General features: G+C 48.6%; 1 pseudogene; it reads right to left on the reverse strand.

Moving 5' to 3' along the window:
- Positions 1-23,433: 23,433 nt before the first annotated feature.
- Positions 23,434-24,078, reverse strand: LOC136499861 (uncharacterized; annotated as a pseudogene).
- Positions 24,079-24,332: the final 254 nt, after the last annotated feature.

Genomic DNA, 24,332 nt, shown 5'->3' on the forward strand with positions numbered 1-24,332 from the left:
ATTAGCTGCTATTTGGTTGCTAGCTGTTGTGATCTGCTATATTTTGCGCAAATTTAGATATAACAAAAATTTTAGTGACTAATTTTGCTTTTGCTGCTCTATTTTTGCATTGTGATTCACTAGTTATGGTGTAGTAGCTGGATAGAAATTTGTTATTATGTCTTTTAGTGTTCTATTACTAGCTGTATATCAATTCTTATTTTGTTTGACCGAAGTAATTTGTGTTATGCCTGAATTGGTAACAGGTTCCTCACTGTGATCTGGTTGCCTGTTGCTGCTTTATTTGGTTGTGTTTGTGAGCTGGCCTCGAAGTCTTGGACAACTACTGTGACTCTGCTAGCTATTGGTTAGCTCCTATTTTCTGACTCAAGTTCACAAATAAGATATGACAGATCGTGGGTGGATGTATAGTGGTTGGAAGTGTGGTAGGCTATCAAATGAATGGGTTGACCAAACAAGAGTTTTTGGATCATGCCTTCTCAATCCCTGAATTAGTTGAGTCTGATACAATTACATGCCCTTGTTCCATATGTCAGAATTTTTTCAGGCATAAAAGGCCTAGGATAGAGTTGCATTTGTGCCACAATGGGTTCAAGGAAAATTACCAAACTTGGACAGCACATGGTGAGAGGCGGGGAAATCAGAACCTTGAGATTGGTTCTGAGGTAGAACATGAGGGATTTGGTGAGACAGATCGGATGGATGCTATGTTAGTTGACTTAGCTGGTGAACATCTAGGGAGGGGCTATAGATGGATCCTCTCATGCTTTAGCCAACCTGGACAACTAGGATGGCCTCATTTGTGTGATGGCATGAAATATTTTGTGGGCCGTAGTCTTATCTTCATCAGACAACAGGTTATGGCTACTACTAGCAAGTTGGAAGGGCATGTGATGTGCAAAGAAGTATTTTGGTCGTCACGCAACAAACGTGGCTTCTACATTTGTGCTATTCAAGGCATGTGTGCTAGACTGCTAGTTGTGAAGTAGCAGCTACATATTGTCTATGCACCCCACGCATGCTTGTGTAGAAATAGCTACATATTGCCATCAAAGCTGCATTCTGGTACCAGTAGATTGCTAGCTACCAGCAGATGGCCTCCTGAAGGGTCAAGGCATGTCATCTTGAAGCAATAGGTGCCAGATTGCGTATTGAAGGCATGCATGTTTGTGCAGCAGCAAGTTGTGTTGGGAGCTAGATATTGCCTTCATAGGCGCCTGTTAGGAAACTGCCATTTGAACTGTTAGGTACCTAACTAGGAACCGTACTTGAAATTGTGCTAGCTGTTAGGTACCTAACTAGAAGGCTAACTAGCAGGCAGTAACTATAATTTAGCTTTGGATTAAGTTGTATTTGTTATGAACAACTTGAATGATGTTTTAAGACCATCTGTAATATTTATATTACTTGAGTATGGATGAATGGTTGAATGACTTGCTATATAATATTGTTGCATTGAGTGGTTAAATGAGCTGCTGTTAACAGTAATTTTAATGGCTCAAAATTTTGAACGTGCAAATTGGCAGGCAGATCATTTCCTGCCAGAGATACCTTGACAGTAGGTAACTGACAGGGAAGACAATTTTTTTTCCTGATGGGTTACTGTCCGACAGGAAAAGTTTGAATATATCCCGACGGTAAAGTAACCGACACGGAAAGTTGGAGGCATCCCTTACGGTTTCGTACTCGACAGGAAATAGTTCCTGACGGGTGTCCAGAAACTATTAGGCTAGGTCTTTCCTCACGGTTTAAGCCATCAGGGAATAGTTATTGACGGTTTTCCATCAGGGATGGTCCACTTTCCCTGTCAGTCTATGCCTGACGGCTCAACCCTGATGGGTACCATCACGGATAGTCTTCCCTAACAGTTTCCGCCGTTTTCCCTGACGGTTATGGCCGTCACGGAAAAAATGGCTCAGATAGTGACTGGTGGGCCCCTGAGCATGGTAATAGGCGCATTTTTCCTCTTAGGCCAGCGTGGGGAGGGACGACGCCACCGGCAGCGTGCGGACTGTGGACGCGTGGAGGTCGCATGGATGATTGCCGGGACACACGGAAGGGTGTGCGTGGGGCATGCTGCCGCCGGAGCGCGGTAGGTCGCCGCGCCGGTGCTAGGGTCACTGGGCTGCACGGAGGCAGGCGCAGCCGGTGTGGGGAGAGATGGCGGCACGGTCCGCGTGACGAGCAACCCAGTTAGTGCTGGTAGCCAGTTGTGCTGTGCTCATCAGACGTGTAAAGCATAGCTAGCTAGGCTACAACTTGATTTCATGGCTCGTTGTTAGTTGTGACCACAAGCATATAAAGAAACGTTCTAAACATGAGATAACGACAATTACCTTTTGACAGTCTGTTTTTATGTGAAAGCTTGGCTGTAAAGTTGGCTCAATTAGAGCTGAGTTTTTCTTTTTGCCCAACAGACTTTGGTCGATGTTAGTTGAATTTAGCAGGTTATATGAGTGATGACGACATAATTACAATAAAGCATCTATATTAATATAGACATGTTGCATATATTGATGTAACAGAGAAAGATTAGGAAATTCTTAGCTAATAAGATTGAAACCCATGAACTCTTACCAAACTCATCTTACACAGAATTTTGACTAGAGCTGGCGCTTTATTAGCATGCGACAAGGAGATGTTGTTGTTTCAAGCTAAGCCTAAGGGAATGACTCACCTCGGCACAAATGAAGAAGATGCGCCTGTAGCCGACAGCTGCTTCTTCTTCCGCCACCGGCGCCTTCCTTGCCTTGCTCCTGGTCCTCCTGCTCTCAGCCTCCATGGCCATGGCGAGCCTATACCTATACTCCAGAAAATACTCATTCCTGCACTCTTCCGTGCAGAACCCCATGCTCCTGCACCAAATGAAAAGAAGATTGAAACCTGTCATGCCTAGCATATATTATGTCCTTGGACATGAGAAAGAACACGCGGCAAGCTCAAATCGAGGCTTACATGTACATGTAGATGATGCGGTCATCCATACGGCGGTCGCAGAGATTGCATAAGAGAGAATAATTGTCGACGCAGAAAAGGGAGCTGGTCACCATGCAGTGCTCGATTGCACTATGTGATGGGGAGGGAGAAGAGAAGTGATCAGCTGGGGTACACGGTGGAGCGACGAGGGGAGGTATATATATATATGGTTGGAGAGAGACTACAGTGAAGAGGTTTCCTTGCTCTGAATTTATGTCCTATTTATGAGGCTACACAGGTTACCACATACTAGTGCAGTGGCCACATGAAAACATCTTGGTCTAAGTCCTATTATATTTCATATACGTTCAAGAATTTCAAGTTCAAAATTGAATTCTTTTGTTGATGAACATACGTGGACAACATGTATCGTATGGTATATAGCAACACTTTATATATTATAAATGTTGTAAGGGTATGTACAAAGCGTTGTGGAAACTGTCTACATAGCGCCACTTCTGCAAAAAAGAACCCTCGTGAACAGCAATCAATGAAGGAAGAGAGGGCATTAGCATCTCGTGAGGCAACAACAACGGTGTTTGCCCACTGGATCACCGGCTCAGGTGAGTGAACCACTCACCAGTCTTGCCGAGCACCCGCTAGTGTTACCGAGCACCCACTAGCCGTGCCGACCACGAACAAGCGTTGTCCGTCCCCACACACTATGGCTGGAGCTAGAAGAAGAAGGGAGAACAGATCAAGCACACACAATACAAGACACCAGCGTTGGCCGAAGCCCTGCCTGTGAGATGGCAAATCTGAACTCTCTTTACTGAGTTGCCGTGTATGTCTATTTATACAACTCTATCTATCTAGTCCTAGTACAGCGCATATGCTGTAACAGTAACTAGATAACACTGACAGGGCTGACTCTGCGCTGGCCACTGCATGTTCCTACAGTGCTGCAGGTGAGCCGTGCGGCGCCTGCACCTGCAGCGGCTACAGTATCACAGCAAGGGGCCTTTTTGGCGCCACCTTCCCTTGCTGTGTTCACATAAGGTAGCAGTAGATTAGCTAACAATCTTCCCCTAATCCTACTGCTAACCCTTGTACCCCCTCTATGCCGATCATCTCCTTCAGCTCCGTGAGTCGAAGACGTCCGAGCGGCTTGGTGAGGACGTCCGCGAGTTGCCGACCAGTTTTGACGAACTCGATGACGATCTGCCCTCCATCGACACAGTCCCTGAGGAAGTGGAACGTCACGTCGATGTGTTTACTCCAGTCATGTAGAACCGGATTCTTCGCGAGGGCAATGGTGGGATGGTTGTCCACCATCAGTGCTGGTGGGTGAGCTTCCACGTCGGTCAGCTCGCCCAGCAGCTAGTGTAGCCACACAACTTGGCAAGTCATTGTGGCCACCGCTACGTACTCTGCCTCGCACGTAGATAGCGCCACCACCTTCTGTTTCAGCGACAGCCATGAAATTGGGGCCGACCCGAGGAAGACGAGCACGCCCTAGGTGCTCCGTCATCCATCGATGTCCCCCGCCATGTCTGCATCGCTAAACACAGTGAGCTGCAGCCTACTCTCACCGGTCTTTGGGAAGATGATCCCATGATCCACCATCCCCTTGACGTAGCGCAGTAGCCGCTTCACAGCAGCCTAGTGATCCTCTCTGGGATCCTCCATGAAGCGACTGACGTAGCCCACGGTGAACGCAATGTTCGGCCTCGTGTGGACTAGGTAGCACAGACCGCCGACGATGCTCCGGTAGAGTGTCGCATCCACCTTCGCTGCGGTGCTGGCCTTCGTCAGCTTCAGCCGCTCCTCCATCGGAATCACACAAGGCTTGCACTCAGCCATGCCGCCCCTCTCCAACAGTTTGGAGGCATACACGCTCTGACCGAGCATGAGTTCCTCCTTCCCCTGTCTCACCTCGATGCCGAGGTAGTAGGAGAGTGCGCCGAGATCGCTCATTCGAAAATGAGCGCCATCTCACGCTTGAAGCTATTGATGTACTCCGTGCACGCGCCGATGACGATTAGGTCATTCACATACACGCCAACGACGAGCTCCTCCTTCCCCCATCGTCGCGTGTAGAGCGCGTGCTCGGTTGCGCACTTTTGAAACCCAAACTCACCCAGCGTGGCGTCAAGCATGGAGTTCCATGCTCGAGGGGCTTGCCGCAGCCCGTAGAGCGCCTTGCGCAGTCGGAGCACTGTATGCTCCTCTCCCTTGATAGTGAAACCTGGAGGTTGCCTGACGAAGACCGTTTCCGCCAGTTCGCCGATGAGGAAGGCTGATTTAACGTCCAGGTGATGGATGTGCCAGTTCTTTGCTGCTGCCAATGCTAGTAGCAAACGAACCGACTCCTTGCATGCTACTGGCGCAAAGACCTCCTCGAAGTCTATGCCCTCACGCGGAACAAAGCCTCGAGTGACGAGACATGCCTTGTGCTTGATAATGGCACCGAGCTGCTCGGACGGCATCTTGGAGGTGGAACGACGAGCTGCCAAGTCTCATTTTCCTCGATCGCCTTCATCTCCTCCAGCATCGCTCGTCGCTAGTTTCCATCGCGCTCGACAAGCGCGAACGTGGGTGGTTCCTCAGCACTGACGAGTAGCAGCTCTATGTCATTGATCAGCCTACCCGCTAGACTTGAGGGACCTATGCCGCCGACGATGTCGTCCAGCCTGCAGAACCGCACCTCCTCACCTTCGTGGAAGGCATCCATGAACTCAGTGATGTCACTTGGAGGTGAGGCAAACTCGATCAGTGTTGATGGAGTTCCCTGTTCCACTGGAGTGCTTGGCATAGCACCTTGAGTGCTCGGCACTACTTCTGGACAGCTCGTCATAACTCCTGTAGTGTTCGGCCACACTGTAGGAGTGCCCTACCTCAGTCTTGGAGTGGTCTACACCACTTTAAGACATCTTGGCTCCGCCACGGGAGCGCTCGGCACCCATCCAGGAGTGGTCGCCACCACTGCAGAACCTCCCACCACCACTCCTGGCGTGCTCAGCATCCCTCCAGAAGTGCTCGGCACTCCTCTCGGAGTGCTCGGCACTACCCTAGGAGTGCTCGGCTCTACCGCCAGAGTGCTCGGCACTCCTCCTGGAGTGCTCGGCACCTCTTCCCTAGCGTCTCCACCACCGTGGATGACCAAGTGCTCGACGATGAAGGTGTTGGTGAAGCTGCCAACTTCCCCCGTGCTCAGACTGTTCCAGTCCCAAGTCGCCTCCTCGTCGAACACAATGTCGCGCGAGACAAGCACCTTGTCTCCGCTTGGGTCATAGAGCCGGTACGCCTTGGTACTCTCCGCGTAGCCCAGGAACACGATGGGTGTGCTCCTGTCCTCCAACTTGGTGAGTTTCGGCTTTGTCTTCCTAACATGGCCGATGCAGCCAAATGTCCGGAGGAAGGACACGCTAGGCTTGCGCCCATACCAAGCTTCGAACGGCGTCATGCCCGTCAGGGCCTTGGTCAGAGCGCGGTTGAGGATAAACACCGCCGTGGTCACCGCCTCCCCCTAGAACCTTGTCGGCATGCCTTTGGCCTTCATCATGGATCGGGCCATGCTGACCACCGTCTGGTTCCATCGCTCCACCATGCCATTCTGTTGTGGTGAGTACGGCGCGGTGTGGTGTTGTCCCACACCCTGATCCACGCAGTACGCAGCGAACTCCACCGAAGTGAATTCGCCGCCGCGATCAGTCCTCAACACACGGAGCTTCTTGCCGCTCTCGGCCTCTGCGTATCTTGAACTTCTTGATCGCCAGCACTGCTTCATCCTTGTCCATCAGGAGTTGCAGCCACATGTAGTGACTGCAATCATCCACGAGTAGGAGGAAGTACCGCCAACCACCATTTGTAGCAGGCATGATCGGCCCGCAGAGGTCGCCGTGAATGAGCTCGAGAGCATCCTTCGCGCGATACTTGGCCACCTTTGGGAAAGGTAGCCTCCTCTACTTCCTGGCCAGGCAGCTGTCACACAACTCGCCTCCGTGCTTGATGTGGGATAGCCCTCGGACCATCTTCTCCAGCCGACTAAGCGCGTCGAAGCTGAGATGTCCAAACCGGGCATGCCACATCCATGGTTTCCTCAGTGTGGCTTGATCAGTACTTCGCTACCGCGCTCATCTAGCTGACTAATGCTGATGATGCTAGAACGCAGCTGTGGGATGTAATATACATCCGTTAGCGCGCGGTGCTCCCTATTCTGGCATCTGAAGATAATGGTGCCACGCACTTGGATAGCCACCCTTGAGCCATCACCAAACTTCATCGTACTCGTAACATCGCCATCGAGCTCAGAGAAGGATGCCCTGGAGCCCATCATGTGGTTATAGGCACCAGAGTCTAGATACCACCGCTGCTCCTGGTCAGCGCCCACACGTCCGAGGTGAACTTGGGTGCATGGTTCATCGAGGCTGATGGTCTTCAGGGCCTTCCCAGGTCCTTCCACCATCGTCACCTCTTCCCTCTCCTCAGCCTCGATGTCGTGCAGTGCACAGAACATCGCCATCAGGATAGTGGCCTCATCCTCATCATCGGCTTGCACCAGATGAGCCTGAGCCTTCTTCTCCTACTTGCGATTTGGGCACTCCTGTTCCCAATGGCCCATCTTCCTGCAATGCCAGCAGACATTGGGGTCGACCTGCTTTATCTCCGAAGAAGCCTTACCATGGCGCATGCCATCACCATCATGGCTGGAGGAGGCTGCCTTCTCGGATTTCCTTCGAGCAACCCACTCCTCTTCCATCAAAAGGAGTTTCCCACTGTCCTTCGTTGCTGTCGCCTGCTCTAGGCGCTCGTCCACGGCCCACAGACGGCCTGTCACATCCTCAATGGTGAGGGTGGACAAGTCTAGCATCGTCTCTATAGAGAGAGCGATCTGGATGTACTTTGCCAGCATGGAGTGGAGGTACTTGGAGACCGCCTCCTCTTCGTCGATGGTGACGCCGTGGCTCTTCAGCTTGTTGATGAGCGTCTGCAGGCAGAGGGAGAAGTCCTCCACCATTTCACCATCCTCGAAATTGAGGTTGGCGTACTCCTGCTTCAGAATCTAGGCCGTCGCCTTCTTTGCGCAGTCGGAACCGACGCGCATCGCTGCAATAGCCTCCCACGCCTCCTTAGCCGAGCTCTTTGCCCCCAATGGCTCCCTGTACTCCACCAGTACAGCAGCGATGATAGCCTCCAGCGCTGACATATCATCTTCTTCATTGTCGGTGCCCTTATCAATAGCATTCCAGAGCCATCGGGCTCTGAGCTTTACGTTCATGGTCACCGACCACTCTCCATAGTTGGTGTGAGTTAGTGTCGGCCAACTGGTGCCGCTGACCTCCCGCACCGTGTGAACAACGACCTCCGGTCGTGGCTGGGCAACCACAGAAGTGCCACTGCTGTCGACCATCTCCGAACCGCCCGTCATCACGAGCGGTTAGTCTGGCGACGGCGCTTGTACAGCTCTGATACCACTTGTTGGCCCACAGGATCACCGGCTCAGGGGAGTGAACCACTCACCAGTCTTGCCGAGCACCCGCTAGTATTGCCGAGCACCCACTAGTCGTGTCGACCACGAACAAGCGTTGTCCGTCCCCACACACTATGACTGGAGCTAGAAGAAGAAGGGAGAACAGAGCAAGCACACACAATACAAGACACCAGCGTTGGTCGAAGCCCTGTCTGCGAGATGGCAAATCTGAACTCTCTTTACTGAGTTTTCGTGTATGTCTATTTATACAACTTTATCTATCTAGTCCTAGTACAGCGCACATGCTGTAACTATAACTAGATAACACTGACAGGGCTGACTCTGCGCCGGCCACTGCATGTTCCTATAGTGCTGCAGGTGAGCCATGCGGCGCCTGCACCTGCAGCGGCTACAGTATCACAGCAGGGGGCCTTTTCGGCGCCGCCTTCCCTTGCTGTGTTCACACAAGGTAGCAGTAGATTAGCTAACAAACGGCTCATGCTCCCTAGGCCCCAGCAAACATGATGTCAGGAGCAGCATTGTATGGGTCATCGTCCACAGGAGACACGATAACGGGATCTAGCTGTGCACATGCGGGGTGACGCCGAAATCCGTCCTGCCACCATATATTCCTCCCAAATCCATCAGTTCTCTCCTCCCTGGCAAGTGGAGCGTGGCGTCGATGGAAGAGCACAAGGGCGTGGTGCCAACAAGGAAGAGCAAGTGTATGGTGCCAGTAATGAGCAAGGTTGAGGCGATTGCAACTGGGGTTCCAATCTACGGCGGTGGCGGTAATGCTGCAGTGGCGGCAGCGATAGTGGCGGCAGTGGTGGCTGGATTTGGTGTTGCTGATTCGTCCCTATTTGATGACAACTAGTGCTGCACCGGCATCGTGAACTCAACCATGGCAGAGGTGGCTTCGCTGACGCCACTCCCTATATGGGTGGTTTCCTTTTCTTTCATCACCACCTCCAAACTGGTGGGATGCAGGGAGCAATTGTAATTCAATTACTTCTCAATTTGGGTGTTTCTGTGCTTGGGATCCTACATGGTAACACACTACTACTTGAAGCCCTCTAAATTAATTTCAAATTTATTGCTATACATGCATTATTTAAGTTACATTCAGGCACAGTTGCGGGATTCATTCCCAATATAGTCGAGCAGAAAGACATAATATTTTTTGAACCGGGGTAACCCCATTTCCTTTAGTAACAAGAATAACCATTGTGGTGTTACAGAAATAGGTATAAGTAGGCTCGATATAACCCCGGAACAAAAACAACCTAGCCTCTAATTAAACCTGTCTCCAGAGAACGACTAGGGCTAAAACATACAGAGAAGCTTACAGTTCGGTCAAAAACAGAAACATAGAGAGGGAACTCCCACCAGAGACCGATAAGAAAAAAAAATGACTACGAAAATTAACCAAACCAAAAGCAGTCCAACAGATCACTCTTCCTGTGCAGAGCGAACTTTCCAGTTTCAACCAGATGCGGGTCAAATATGTAATCTATAATTAACTCGACATTCTTTCCAAAAAAAAAAGATCCTTGTATCCAGTCAACAACCCACTTAGTGCTGGTAGCCAGTTGTTGTATTGTGCTCAGACGTGTAAAGCACAGATCACTACTGGATTCAGGTTCTTTGCCGAGTGCTTGAGGCACTCGGCAAAGGCCAGATTGCACTTGGTAAAGCCTTTGCCGAGTGCGGCACTCGGCAAAGAACACACGGCAAAAAATTGATCGGCAAAACACTCTTTGCCGAGTGTCTTTTATCGGGCACTCGGCAAAGGCTTTGCCGAGTGCCCTAGGGACACTCGGCAAAGAAAAGTGACCGTCACGGCGCCGGTCCTGTTGACGGTCACTTTGCCGAGTTCCAACCCTGAGGCACTCGGCAAAGATTTTTTATTTTATTTTTTTTAAATTTCTTTGACGAGTGCCAACCCTTCAGGCACTCGGCAAAGAGTTTTTATATTTTTTTTATAAAATTTCTTTGCCGAGTGTCAACCTTCATGCACTCGGCAAAGATTTTTAATTTTTTTAAAAAAAATATCTTTGTCAAGTGCCCTCTGTACGGCACTCGGCAAAGATTTTTATTTTTATTTTTTAAAATTTCTGTGCCTGTACGGCACTTGGCAAAGATTTTTATTTTTATTTTTTTAAATTTCTTTGCCGAGTGCCATCTGTCCGGCACTCGGCAAAGTTTGAATTTTTTGTTTCAAAAATTTCTTTGTCGAGTGCCCTATGTCCGGCACTCGGCAAAGTTTGAATTTTTTTTAAAAAAAATTCTTTGCCGAGTGTCATGGTCACAGCACTCGACAAAGCTGGAAAAATGGGTTTCTGGACACCTATTTTTCCAGCTTTGCCGAGTGCTGTGACCATTGCACTCGGCAAAGGGGTCTTTTGCCGAGTGCAACACTCAGCAAAGTGACCCAAAACTGCAATTTTTAATTTTTTTGCATTCTATCATGACAAATAAATTCATACAAACATCCATCACATATATATCTCATCCATCACATATATATCTCATCCATCACATATCCATCACATATATATCTCATCCATCACATATATATCTCATCCATCCACACATCCATCCGTACATATCACATCCATCACAATATATATCACATATATAATAATAAGTGCTCAAGTCCATCCAAATAAATTCACAAGTCCATCAAAGTCCACAAGTGCATCACAAGTATATCACAAAGTGAACAACAAATGAAAAAATACAACGTGCACTCATCTCGGCCAAGGCGACTGTAGTGAAGGCCCAGCTCCATCATTCGGAGGTGCATGAGGTGGATTATTCGAGTCACCGTCAGATGGAGACTGTACAAAGGAGAAAAGATTGCATGTAAGACAAGATTATTTGGATAGCTAATCTAGGAAGGTAGAGGCCATACAAGCAAAGCACAAGCGAAAGTAAAAAACTTTCATACTCACAGGAGTAGCTATAGTTGCAGGACGCGGAGGCGGAGGTGGAACCAACAGCCCAGGTGGCAGAGAGAAGCCCACATGTTGCCCAAGTCCTTGTAGGAACTCCGTAATGTCCGTCAGCCTCTGCGCCTGGGCCTACTGCTCGGCCCACTCGGCCTCCAGCTGGGCCACCATCCTCTGGTGCCCGGCCTCCAGCTCCAGACGTTGCCTCATTTCTTTTTCCAACCGGGCCTGCAATATTTCACTCCAATGTTTCAGTAATGCAAAGCTAATTAAGGTGTGTAAAGATCAATGTGTGATGAGTAAAACGGGAATAACCTCGAGTGCGTCGACCCGGTGCTGTGCAGCGGCCGATCGTGTGCGAATGGCCAGGCTCTCGCTCATGCTCCGTGCTCGGATCTGGGAGAGAGAGGGAGTAGAGGCCGTGTCGATGACGCCGTCGCCAAGCCAGAACCGCCCATGCTTCTTTCCTTGCCCCGCCCTCATGACGGCCTCTCCATCGAAGTCCTGGGTGCTCGGATCATGGTCTAACCCATGGAGCGACCTCGCCACCTCAGTGTAATCACTAATGCGGGAGTGGACGCTCGGGTTCGTGTATGCCTTAGGCGGGTCCTCTAGGTTGAAGGAGACGTCGGACGTTGCCTTGCCCTTGTGGGCCATACACCATGCCTGGAAGTCCGAGCAAGCCTGGCCACTATGTGACGCCGACTGGGAGAAAGACAGCATGATGATTAGAAATCAAGTAGAACTGAGCGTCACAATAGATAAATAAATTCGCGTACCCATGCTTGTTTGTATCCGGCGATGTTGCGGCTGCTTTGATGGTGTGCTAGACCTTGCATCTGCAAATGATGGTCCCGGGCATCCCTGTGCATCTTGAGGTAGTCCTCCGTGAACCACCTATCCACCATCATCGCCCAGCACTCGGGATACGCTTGGCACCACCAGGGAATCATCTACACGTCATCAAGTATTGGACATATAATAAGATCAAATTAAACCAACTTAATCTCAAAACGAATCAATATTGATGTTCTTCATTTACCTCAAGGTACTGCTCCCGGGTCAGCTGCATCTCTCTTGCGTCTTTCTTGGTTTTCCTCTCTCCAAGCTTCGACCCGTAGTAGGTTACGATGGCCTGGATGTGCACCTCATGATGCATGTCAGAGACGAAGGTTTTTACAGGCTTTGGTAGTCACCTGCTCCGCCCTGGCCTCAAATCCCTCCTCGCATCTGTAATAAGTCTGTATACAAAAGCGATGTATCCATTCATTATTTCAAGAAAAGTCCAATGAATGTGACGTATTGAGTAATGTTGTGCGAGGGAGACTTACCCAAAGCTCTACCTTCACCCGTGCCGCCTTGTTGGGGTAGTCCGCATCGGTGGCGATGGCGTAGTGGTCAAACGAGTAGGCCAGCTCCATCTTCGATGCATACGTGACAATGCCGGGGAAGTGTTGCCTGAATAGAAGACCTAGGATGCCGTTGACTAGCCGTGCGTTACCACCCGACACAACCACCCAGTTCCTATACAAGTGATTAAGAAAAATTATTAGTTTTTTTTCATCATATCATAAGAAGTAGTGATGATAACATATAAAGTTACTTACTTTTGCCCTTCGGGGTGAATCACTAGACGTTGGTGAGGAAGCGGAACATGTGGAAGGCTTGCGGGACCTCGCAAGTAGACACTCGAAGAGGAGTCGGAGGAAGCGGAACCCGTACCTGCCGCCTCCAACTCATCGTCCTTGTGCGGCCCCTCCTCCTCATCCGTCTGTCGAACCAGCTCATCGTCCGACTCGTCCACGGGCGCCACCTCCTCCTCCGGCTCCTCCTCACGCGGCGTGGGAGGAGACGGCCCCCTCCTACATCTGGCAGTCCTCCTCCTCCTCCTATCTGATCCCTTCGCTGCCCCCTCCGCCTCCTCCTGCAGCCGGCGTGGTCTTTGGTATATCGAGTTCACGGACCTATGACGGTCGCTCGCCATCTTTGTTCAATCACCTACAACAAAAAAGAAAAACAAGACGTAATTAGAAATAGGTGCAAAAATGAACAAAACATAATTACAAAAAACATAGTATTACATGTATTAGAAATAATCTTCATGATTGAAATTAGCTGGATCATAGGTCTCATCATCACTATCAATATTGTCCAACTCATCAACACTATCCGAAGGAGGAATGTTGTCTTCATTATCATTGCCTAAACGTAATCGCTCAAGCATTTGTATGTCCTTCAGATTTCACACCTCGTCTCCAGCGTCCTCGTCATCATCCCTGTCATTGTTTACTTCCATTCCTATCTCTTCGGTTAAGTCTATGTCAAACCTTCCTTGTAGTCCCTCTTCTTGATAGAACTCTCCATCATATGTGTTTGGGTTAAAGTTGTAATCTTCATCATTTGGGACAGGTAGTTTACCGTGTGGCGATACCTTGTGCACAATAGACCAACCCTTAAGATGCTCGGCGTCTTTGCACACGTATGACATATAATAAACCTGGATGGCCTGTTGAGCCACAATGTAGATATCTTTTCCTAGGATAGACGAAATCCTGTTGAATCTTGACTAGCCCAAGCTTAGGGGTCCGTCTCGTTACTCCAGGATGAAACCAGTGGCATTTGAATATGATAGGAGTAAGAGGTTTGGAACCATAGAATGATAGTTCGTAGATTTCTTCAATTCTTCCATAATAGTCGAGTCCATCAGTGCCTAACGTAACAACTCTGCTGTTTGTGGTTTTTCGATTGGACCGACTCTGCTCTAGCTTGCTGTGTGAAAACGATATCCATTCACATCATAACTGGTAAATGACTTGACCCTAACGGCACAGCCATTTGCAACCTGTCTTAGCTCATCACTTATAGACGCATCAGTTTGGGCTTTCTGTTTGAACCAACAAATGAAATTGGGGCTCCCTAGTCCCACACCCCGTGAAAGAAGGGTATAATTTTCTTGCGGGGTAGGTTGCCTGGATCCATGCCAGGATTGATGAAGAAATTCTTTGTACCCACGAGAAACAAGGGGGTTGGACGAAGAAACTAGGACATACGGTGACATGATACAAGTTTGTTCAGAACTTACCCAATGAATGGTTGCACCTCGAAAAGGTTGGTCAACACATATAGCACGATACTGCGCCACTCTTCATTTTTCAATTGCTTAGTGGTCGATGCACTTGCGCTTCCGAGTTGCCCTTGGAAAAGGCTAAGGTTTGATTCATTTTTGCCAGCATTGTAACGAGGGGGTGGATTATAAATGCTAGGAAGTTTCTCAGTGTAGTATTTCTCTATGAAGTTCAACACCTCCTCTAGAATGTATGCCTCTACAATGGAAGCCTCAATTTTGGCTTTATTTCTACATTTTTTACAAAGAGTCTTCAAACATCTCTCGATTGGATAGCACCAACGGTTCTGCATAGGGCCCCCCATCCGTGTCTCATATGGGAGGTGCACAATCAAATGCTGCATCAGCAAGAAGAAGCCGGGTGGAAAGATCTTCTCCAACTTACAAAGCAACACCGGTGCTGCTTTTTCCAAGTCATCAATGACGTTCCGAGAGAGCTCCTTGGCACAAAGCTGGCGGAATAAGTAGCTCAACTCTGCCAGCACTTGTAGACATGCTCCGGGACATAGCCTTGAACCATTGTTGGAAGAAGCCGCTCAATCCATATGTGGTAGTCATGACTCTTCATCCCGTTTACTCGCAGAGTGCCTAAGTTCACTCCCCTCTTTAGATTCGCTGCATACCCATCAGAGAACATTAGCATCTTGATCTATTCAAGTACTTCCCTCCTTTGGTCCTTTTTCAAGACGAAATCGGCCTTAGGCCTTCTCTAGGTCTTACCACGACTAGGAGGTTGCATCTCTTGATTTGGTCTATCGCACAATGTTGCTAGGTCCACTCTAGCCTTAGGGTTGTCCTTAGACTTTTCAGTGTCCATGAGTGTTGCCCAAAGTGCCTCAGTGACATTCTTTTCAGTGTGCATTACATCAATGTTATGTGGTAGAAGAAGGTCATCAAAATAGGGGAGCCTCGTCATGCCCGAGATATGAGCCCACATATGTTGCTCAACATATCCCACAAAACCATCTTCTTCATTAGGCACGAGAGCATCTATCTGAGCATGAACCTCATCACCAGTCATCATCCACGGTACAGGGTTTGTCACTTTGACACCTTTCGTAAAGTTTTTGATGTCTTGTCTGAATGGATGGTCAAGAGGTAGGAATTGATGATGTCTGTCTAACAATGAATACTTGCCACCCTTCTGCAACCAAATGAACCTCACACCTTCCTTGCATATTGGGCATGGGAACTTCCCGTGAACACACCAGGCGCAGAATATCCCATATGCCAGGAAGTCATGCATGGAGTAGTGGTACCAAATGTGCATTTTGAAGGTTGTCTTTGTAGCTTGATTGTATGTCCATACCCCTTCGTCCCAAGCACGGACCAATTCATCAAACATGGGCTCCATGAACACACCCATATTACTCCCTGGGTGTTCAGGAATTATCAACGACAAGAATACGTTATGTCGTTGAAAGGAGACACCGGGGGGGGATTAAGGGGGATAACAAAGATGGTCCAACATTTGTATGGGGCAGCCATCATTCCATAAGGATTGAACCCATCTGTTGCTAGCGCGACATGTACATTACGAGCCTCATCTGCTTTGTCACGATGTTTGTCATTAAAGCGGATCCAAGCTTCACCATCGGATGGAAGTACCATCTTGTCAGGATCATACCGTTTGCCATTTTTGTGCCATGTCATCTGTTTTGTAGATTCCTCGGTCATGTATAGCCATTGGATCCTCGGTAGGAACGGAAGGTACCATAGGATTTTCACGGGGATCATAAGTTGCCTCTTCTGGCCATCATCAGAGTCTACCTCCAGGTACCTGGAGGATTTACACTTTGGATAGAACTTTGCATGCTCGTGTTCTTTCCTAAATAGGATGCACCCCTTCGGACAAGCATGTATCTGCTCATACGGCATCTTAAGTGCTCGAAGGAGTTTCTATGACTCGTACATGCTCTTTGGTAGAATGTGGCCCTCCGAAAGTAGGGTGCCAATCACGGCAAACATCTTATCGAAGCCAGGTCGACTCAAATTTAACTCGAACTTCAACCCCATTAAGTGTCCAATGGCATCTAGTTGAGACACCGTTGACCGATCGTGAAGGGGTTTCTATGCCGAGTCCATCATGTCATAGAATGCTCGTGCGGCTGCCTCCATCTCCTCCTTCTCACGTCCCTCATTGAACTGTCCTTGGTGAAAGTCATCTAACATGTCTGGTACCCCAGCATCAGCATCAAAAGCCTCCACCCATGGTCTCACCACCTCCTCTCTCATATGATGGGCTTCACCATGGTGGACCCACTGGGTGTAGTCCGGCGTAAATCCATTCTTCACAAGATGCTTACCCATTTCCACCTTGTTTATCCTCCTCCTGTTTCCACATTTGTTGTAGGGACACAAAACTAGGCAATGTCCTTTAGCAGCCTTGCCAAATGCACGGTTCAAGAAAGCATCGGTCTTGTTCATCCATACCATGGTGTAATCACTCTGACTTCTCTAGCCCATGTACATCCACTAATGGTCCTCCATCCTCTAACATATGTATCAGCGAGTAATGTAACCATCAATTGCATCTGCATGGTGTTCCTACTATCTAATAGGTGAGGATAGGTCCTAATCCCACCCGCGGATGCGTAGATGAGGTTAGTTTCCATGCTCTACTCCTATCTGAGATAGAATTTCGGTAGCACCTCCCCGCTGTTCTCTAGATACACGTCCTGCCTAAGAAGAGTGCGTATCCAGAGAACAACAGGGAGGTGATGCCAAAACTCTATCTCAGACCAGAGTAGACCATGGAAACTAACCCATCTACGCATCCACGGGCTGTCCAAAAAATGTGGACAATCCGAAATAGATACGGTCATAGATATGCAAAGATCTGCATACCTCCAACCGTATCTCTTTTGAACAGGAGACGCCTAACTAGGTTATGCGATCTACTAGTACTTCCAAGTAGTACCACTACTTCTACTAGTACTTCCACTATTGCTACTACTACTACCACTAGTTCTACTACAACTACCACCACTATTGCTACAACTACTACCACTAGTTCTACTACTACTACTACCACTACTTCTACTACTACTACAACTAATTCTACTAAAACTACTACCACTAGTGGTACTGCTACTACCACTACTTCTAATACTACTACTACCACTAGCACTACTAGTACAACTAATACTACTACAACTATCACTACCAAGACAACAAAAAGAGAGAAGGCATACCTGACAGGCGCCGAGAGTAGGGGCAGGCCGCGTTGAGGTCGGGCGGCGTCAGAGTCGAGGTCGGGCATGGGCGTGGCCGGGGGCAGGGCCGGCCGGGGACAGGGTGCGGGCAGCGCGGGCGGCCGGGCGGCACGGTGTGGCCTGGGGCAGGGCGCAGGCGGCCGGGCGTGGTCGGGGGCAAGGCACAGGCGTCCAGGCGACAGGGCGCGGGAGGGGGAAGGGCACGTAGGTGCGGGCGCGCGGCGGCACGGGCGAGCGGTGGCGCGGGTGAGCGGCGGTGGGGCGATGGCGGCGTGGGCGCGGCGCGCGGCGCGGAGGCGGTTTTGGCGCGGGCGTGGGCGCTGTGGCAGTGTGACTGGCCGTCTGGCCGAATCGCTTAAGTCCTTAACCGCCCTTTGCCGAGTGCCGGATCAGGGAGGCACGCGGCAAAGATATAAATTTTTTTAAAAAAAATTCTTCGCCGAGTGTCCCAGATCTGGCCCTCGGCAAAGATTAAATTTGTTTTTTAAAAATTTCTTTGCTGAGTGTCCTAGAATTGGCACTCGGCAAATTTTTTTAAATACTTTGCGGAGTGCCCTGGCATGGCACTCGGCAAAGATTTATTTTTTTAAATGTTTTTTTAAAAAAATACTATGCCGAGTGCCCCAGGCCCGGCACTCGGCAAATATTTGATTTTTTTAAATTTTTTTGCCGAGTGTCCTAGATATGGCACTCGGCAATTTTTTTGTAAAAATGATTTGCCGAGTGCCCCTAGCACGGCACTCGGCAAAGATTTTTTTTAAATGTCTTTGCCGAGTGCCCTGTTAAGGCACTCGACAAAGAGGAAATTAAAAAAAAATCAAAACCCTCTTTGCCGAGTGCTTATTCGTGGCACTCGGCAAAGACCCCCTTTGCTGAGTGTCATGCCCCGGCACTCGGCAAAGTTTTTTTTTTGCCTCCAAATTTTTTGTGCAGCCGTTTTAAGGCACCAGGAATTTTTGTCCAAATTTTTCACATGTAGACATGTCCTGGTTTATAAGCATCGTACGTGACAACGTGCACGGAAACTTCTAAAATTTTTATCATAGCCTCGACATATGATATCACGACATCTCAACAAGTTTCATGATTTTTGGACTTTGTTTGCTTTTTATAGAATTTAAAAACACTTCGCCCGCAAGTTCGCGGTCATGTTTCGTGAACAAGATGTCCGAAATTTCGGGTCCGTTCCTGGATACGGCCTCACACTATACTCAGTAACATGACTATCATTTTTTGAATCATTAAATTCCAGTATTCGTACCACGTGCAGTTCAAAATTATATTTTTTGAAAAAATTCAAGTAAAAGAAATAAAGTAACTAAATATATCAAAAAGCCATAAAAATCCCCAAATTCTAACTAGGAGTTCCTAGTGCCTTAAAAGGGTTGCATAAAAAATTTGGAGGCCAAAAAAAACTTTGCCGAGTGCCGGGCATGGTACTCGGCAAAGAGGGTTTTGAATTTTTTTTACATTTCCTCTTTGCCGAATGCTTTAACAGGGCACTCGGCAAAGATATTTTAAAAAAAATCTTTGCCGAGTGCCAGAGCTGAGACACTCGGCAAAGAAATTTAAAAAAAATCTTTGCCGAGTGCCTAACAGCAGGCACTCGGCAAAGAAGGATGTGGCCGAACACCGTTACAACTAATACTACTACAACTATCACTACCAAGACAACAAAAAGAGAGAAGGCATACCTGACGGGCGCCGAGAGTAGGGGCGGGCGGCGTCGGGGTCGGGTGGCGTCGGAGTCCGGGTCGGGCACGGGCGCGCCCAGGGGGCAGGGCCGGCCGGGGGCAGAGCCGGTCAGGGGCAGGGTGCAGGCAGCGCGGGCGGCCGGGCGGCACGGTGCGGTCGGGGGCAGGGCTCAGGCGGCCGGGCGCGGCCGCGAGTAGGGCGCGGGTAGCACGGGCAGTAGGGCGCTGCCGGAGGCAGGGCACGCAGGTGCGGGCGCGCGGCGGCGCGGGCGAGCGACGGCGGGGGCGGTGGCGGCATGGGCGCGGCGCGGAGGAGGTTTCGGAGCAAGCGTGGGCGCGGTGGCAGTGTGACTGGCCGGCCGGCCGAATCGCTTAAGTACTAAACCGCCCTTTGCTGAGTGCCGGATCAAGGAGGCACTCGGCAAAGATATAATTTTTTTTAAAAAAATTTCTTTGCCAAGTGTCCCAGATCTTGCACTCGGCAAAGATTAAAATTTTTTAAAAAATTTCTTTGCTGAGTGTCCCAGATCTGGCACTCGGCAATTTTTTTTAAAATACTTTGCTGAGTGCCCCTGGCATGGCACTCGGCAAAGATTTATTTTTTTAAATGCCTTTTTTTGAAAAAAAATACTTTGCCGAGTGCCTCTGGCCCGGCACTCGGCAAATATTTGATTTTTTTAAAATTTTTTGCCGAGTGTCCCAGATATGGCACTTGACAATTTTTTTTTTGTAAAAATGATTTGCCGAGTGCCCCTGGCACGGCACTCGGCAAAGATTTATTTATTTTAAATGTCTTTGCCGAGTGCCCTATTAAGGCACTCGACAAAGAGGAAATTAAAAAAAATCAAAACCCTCTTTGCCGAGTGCTTATTCGTGGCACTCGGCAAAGACCCCCTTTGCCGAGTGCCATGCCCCGGCACTCGGCAAAGTTTTTTTTTGCCTCCAAATTTTTTGTGCAGCCCTTTTAAGGCACCAGGAATTTTTGTCCAAATTTTCACATGTAGAGATGTCCTGGTTTATAAGCATCGTACGTAACAACGTGCACGGAAACTTCTAAAATTTTTATCATAGCCTCGACATATGATATCACGACATCTCAACAAGTTTCATGATTTTTGGACTTTGTTTGCTTTTTATAGAATTTAAAAACACTTCGCCCGCAAGTTCGCGGTCATGTTTCGTGAACAAGATGTCCGAAATTTCGGGTCCGTTCCTGGATACGGCCTCACACTACACTCAGTAACATGACTATCATTTTTTGAATCATTAAATTCCAGTATTCGTACCACGTGCAGTTCAAAATTATATTTTTTTGAAAAAATTCAAGTAAAAGAAATAAAGTAACTAAATATATCAAAAAGCCATAAAAATCCCCAAATTCTAACTAGGAGTTCCTAGTGCCTTGAAAGGGTTGCATAAAAATTTGGAGGCCAAAAAAAACTTTGCCGAGTGCCGGGGCATGGTACTCGGCAAAGAGGGTTTTGAATTTTTTTAAATTTCCTCTTTGCCGAATGCTTTAACAGGGCACTCGGCAAAGATATTTAAAAAAAATCTTTGCCGAGTGCCAGAGCTGAGACACTCGGCAAAGAAATTTAAAAAAAATCTTTGCCGAGTGCCTAACAGCAGGCACTCGGCAAAGAAGGATGTGGCCGAACACCGTTACAACTAATACTACTACAACTATCACTACCAAGACAACAAAAAGAGAGAACGCATACCTGACGGGCGCCGAGAGTAGGGGCGGGCGGCGTCGGGGTCGGGCGGCGTCGGAGTCGGGGTCGGGCACGGGCGCGCCCGGGGGCAGGGCCGGCCGGGGGCAGAGCCGGTCGGGGGCAGGGTGCGGGCAGCGCGGGCGACCGGGCGGCACGGTGCGGTCGGGGGCAGGGCTCAGGCGGCCGGGCGCGGCCACGAGTAGGGCGCGGGTAGCACGGGTGGTAGGGCGCTGCCGGAGGCAGGGCACGCAGGTGCGGGCGCGCGGCGGCGCGGGCGAGCGACGGCGGGGGCGGGGGCGGTGGCGGCGTGGGCGCGGCGCAGAGGAGGTTTCGGAGCAGGCGTGGGCGCGGTGGCAGTGTGACTGGCCGGCCGGCCGAATCGCTTAAGTACTAAACCGCCCTTTGCTGAGTGCCGGATCAAGGAGGCACTCGGCAAAGATATAATTTTTTTTAAAAAAAAATTCTTTGCCCAGTGTCCCAGATCTGGCACTCGGCAAAGATTAAAATTTTTTTAAAAAAAATTTCTTTGCTGAGTGTCCCAGATCTGGCACTCGGCAAATTTTTTTAAAATACTTTGCTGAGTGCCCCTGGCATGGCACTCGGCAAAGATTTATTTTTTTTAAATGCCTTTTTTTGAAAAAAAAATACTTTGCCGAGTGCCCCTGGCCCGGCACTCGGCAAATATTTGATTTTTTTAAAATTTTTTGCCGAGTGTCCCAGATATGGCACTTGACAATTTTTTTTTGTAAAAATGATTTGCCGAGTGCCCCTGGCACGGCACTCGGCAAAGATTTATTTATTTTTAAATGTGTTTGCCGAGTGCCCTGTTAAGGCACTCGACAAAGAGGAAATTAAAAAAAATCAAAACCCTCTTTGCCGAGTGCTTATTCGAGGCACTCGACAAAGACCCCATTTGCCGAGTGCCATGCCCCGGCACTCGGCAAAGTTTTTTTTTGCCTCCAAATTTTTTGTGCAGACCTTTTAAGGCACCAGGAATTTTTGTCCAAATTTTTCACATGTAGAGATGTCCTGGTTTATAAGCATCGTACGTAACAACGTGCAAGGAAACTTCTAAAATTTTTATCATAGCCTCGACATATGATATCACGACATCTCAACAAGTTTCATGATTTTCGGACTTTGTTTGCTTTTTATAGAATTTCAAAACACTTCGCCCACAAGTTCGCGGTCATGTTTCGTGAACAAGATGTCCGAAATTTCGGGTCCATTCCTGGATACGGCCTCACACTACACTCAGTAACATGACTATCATTTTTTGAATCATTAAATTCCAGTATTCGTACCACGTGCAGTTCAAAATTATATTTTTTGAAAAAATTCAAGTAAAAGAAATAAAGTAACTAAATATATCAAAAAGCCATAAAAAATCCCCAAATTGTAACTAGGAGTTCCTAGTGCCTTAAAAGTGTTGCACAAAAAATTTGGAGGCCAAAAAAAAACTTTGCTGAGTGCCGGGGCATGGTACTCGGCAAAGGGGGTCTTTGCCGAGTGCCATGAATAAGGCACTCGGCAAAGAGGATTTTATTTTTTTTTTTAAATTTCCTCTTTGTCGAATGCCTTAAAAGGGCACTCGGCAAAGAAATTTAAAAAAAAATCTTTGCCGAGTGCCTAACAGCAGGCACTCGGCAAAGAAGGACGTGGCCGAACACCATTACGCGGGGCAGCCTTTGCCGAGTGTCGAGCTTTTGCCGAGAGTCTGACACTCGGCAAATAAGTCCTTTGCCGAGTGCCCTTCTTTGCCGAGTGCAATTCTTTGCCGAGTGCGGCACTCGGACGAAGAAGGTCTTTGCCGAGTGTCCGATTTTTGACACTCGACAAAGAATTTTGCACTTGGCAAAGCCTCTGTTTCCAGTAGTGGATAGCTAGGCTACAACTTGATTTCCTGGCTCGTTGTTGTGACGTACGACAAGCATATAAGAAATGTTCTAAGCATGTGGTAACATCAGTTACCTTTAGACAGTCTGTTTTAAGTGAAAGCGTGGCTGTAAATTTTGGCTTAATTAGAGCTGAGTTTGTCTATATGCCTAATAGACTTCTGCTCGATCGAGGTTAGTTGAATTCCAGCGAGTTTTATGAGTGATAGATGACAACATAATTACAATAACACGTTTATTAATATAGACATGTTGCATTTTTTTGACAATTAAATGTTGCATATATTGATGTAACAAAGAAGAAAGGTTAGGAAATTCTTAGCAAGATAAACTGGAACCATGAACTCTCATTAACTCTCACCAAACTCATTTTACAAGAGGTCACACAGAAATTTGACTAGAGCTGGCACTTTACTAACGACAAGGAGATATGGTTGTTTCAAGCTAAGCCTAAGGGAACCACTCGACCTCGGCACAAGTGAAGAAGATGCGCTTGTAGCCGAGAGCTGCTTCTCCCTCCGCCACCGGCGCCTTGCTTGCCTTGCTCCTGGTCCTCCTGCTCTCGGCCTCCATGGCCATGGTGAGCCTATACCTGTACTCCAGAAAATACTCATTCCTGCACTCTTCCGTGCAGAACCCCATGCTCCTGCATTCCAAAGAAAAAGAAGGGCCATGCCTAGCATATATATTATGTGATCCTTGGACATGAGAAAGAACAAGCGGCAAGCTCAATCGAGGCTTATATGTACATGTAGATGATGCGGTCATCCATGCGGCGGTCGCAGAGCTTACATAATAAGAGAGAATAATCGTCGATGCAAGAAGGGGAGCTGGTCATCATGCAGTAGGGGGTGTTGCAAGTGCAGCCATTGCAGCATCGGTCGGTTGCCATCACCGCCAGCGTGATGCTACGGGCACTGCAGCGAATGGGCTCGGCCACATGGAGGTGCACCAACGCGGGCTCCACGAGGGCTGCCTGGAGACCAACACTAGTCTCTGGGTTGTAGGGGACCCTGGTCGTGAACGGTCCTCGTGTAGAGCGCTTCTTCGTGTGGGGAGGTGCAGGACACCACTGGATGATATGCTTCCTGACATTGTTGCTACTGCTCGGAATGCACGTGTGCTCGATTGCTCTGTGTGCTGGAGAGGGAGAAGAAGAGAAGTGATCAACTGGTTGGAGGATACACGGACGAGGGGAAGTATATATATGGTTGGAGGGAGACTATAGTCAAGGGGTTGCCTTGCTCTGAACTTATGTCCTTTTGTGTTTATTTTTGTCCAGAGAATCTTTTCAGTTGGCACCGTTGGTACCATGGTGTAGGTAGACAAGTACCATGAGGCTACACAGG

This window comes from Miscanthus floridulus, chromosome 13, assembly GCF_019320115.1.
Source record: "Miscanthus floridulus cultivar M001 chromosome 13, ASM1932011v1, whole genome shotgun sequence".
Lineage (NCBI taxonomy): Eukaryota > Viridiplantae > Streptophyta > Magnoliopsida > Poales > Poaceae > Miscanthus > Miscanthus floridulus.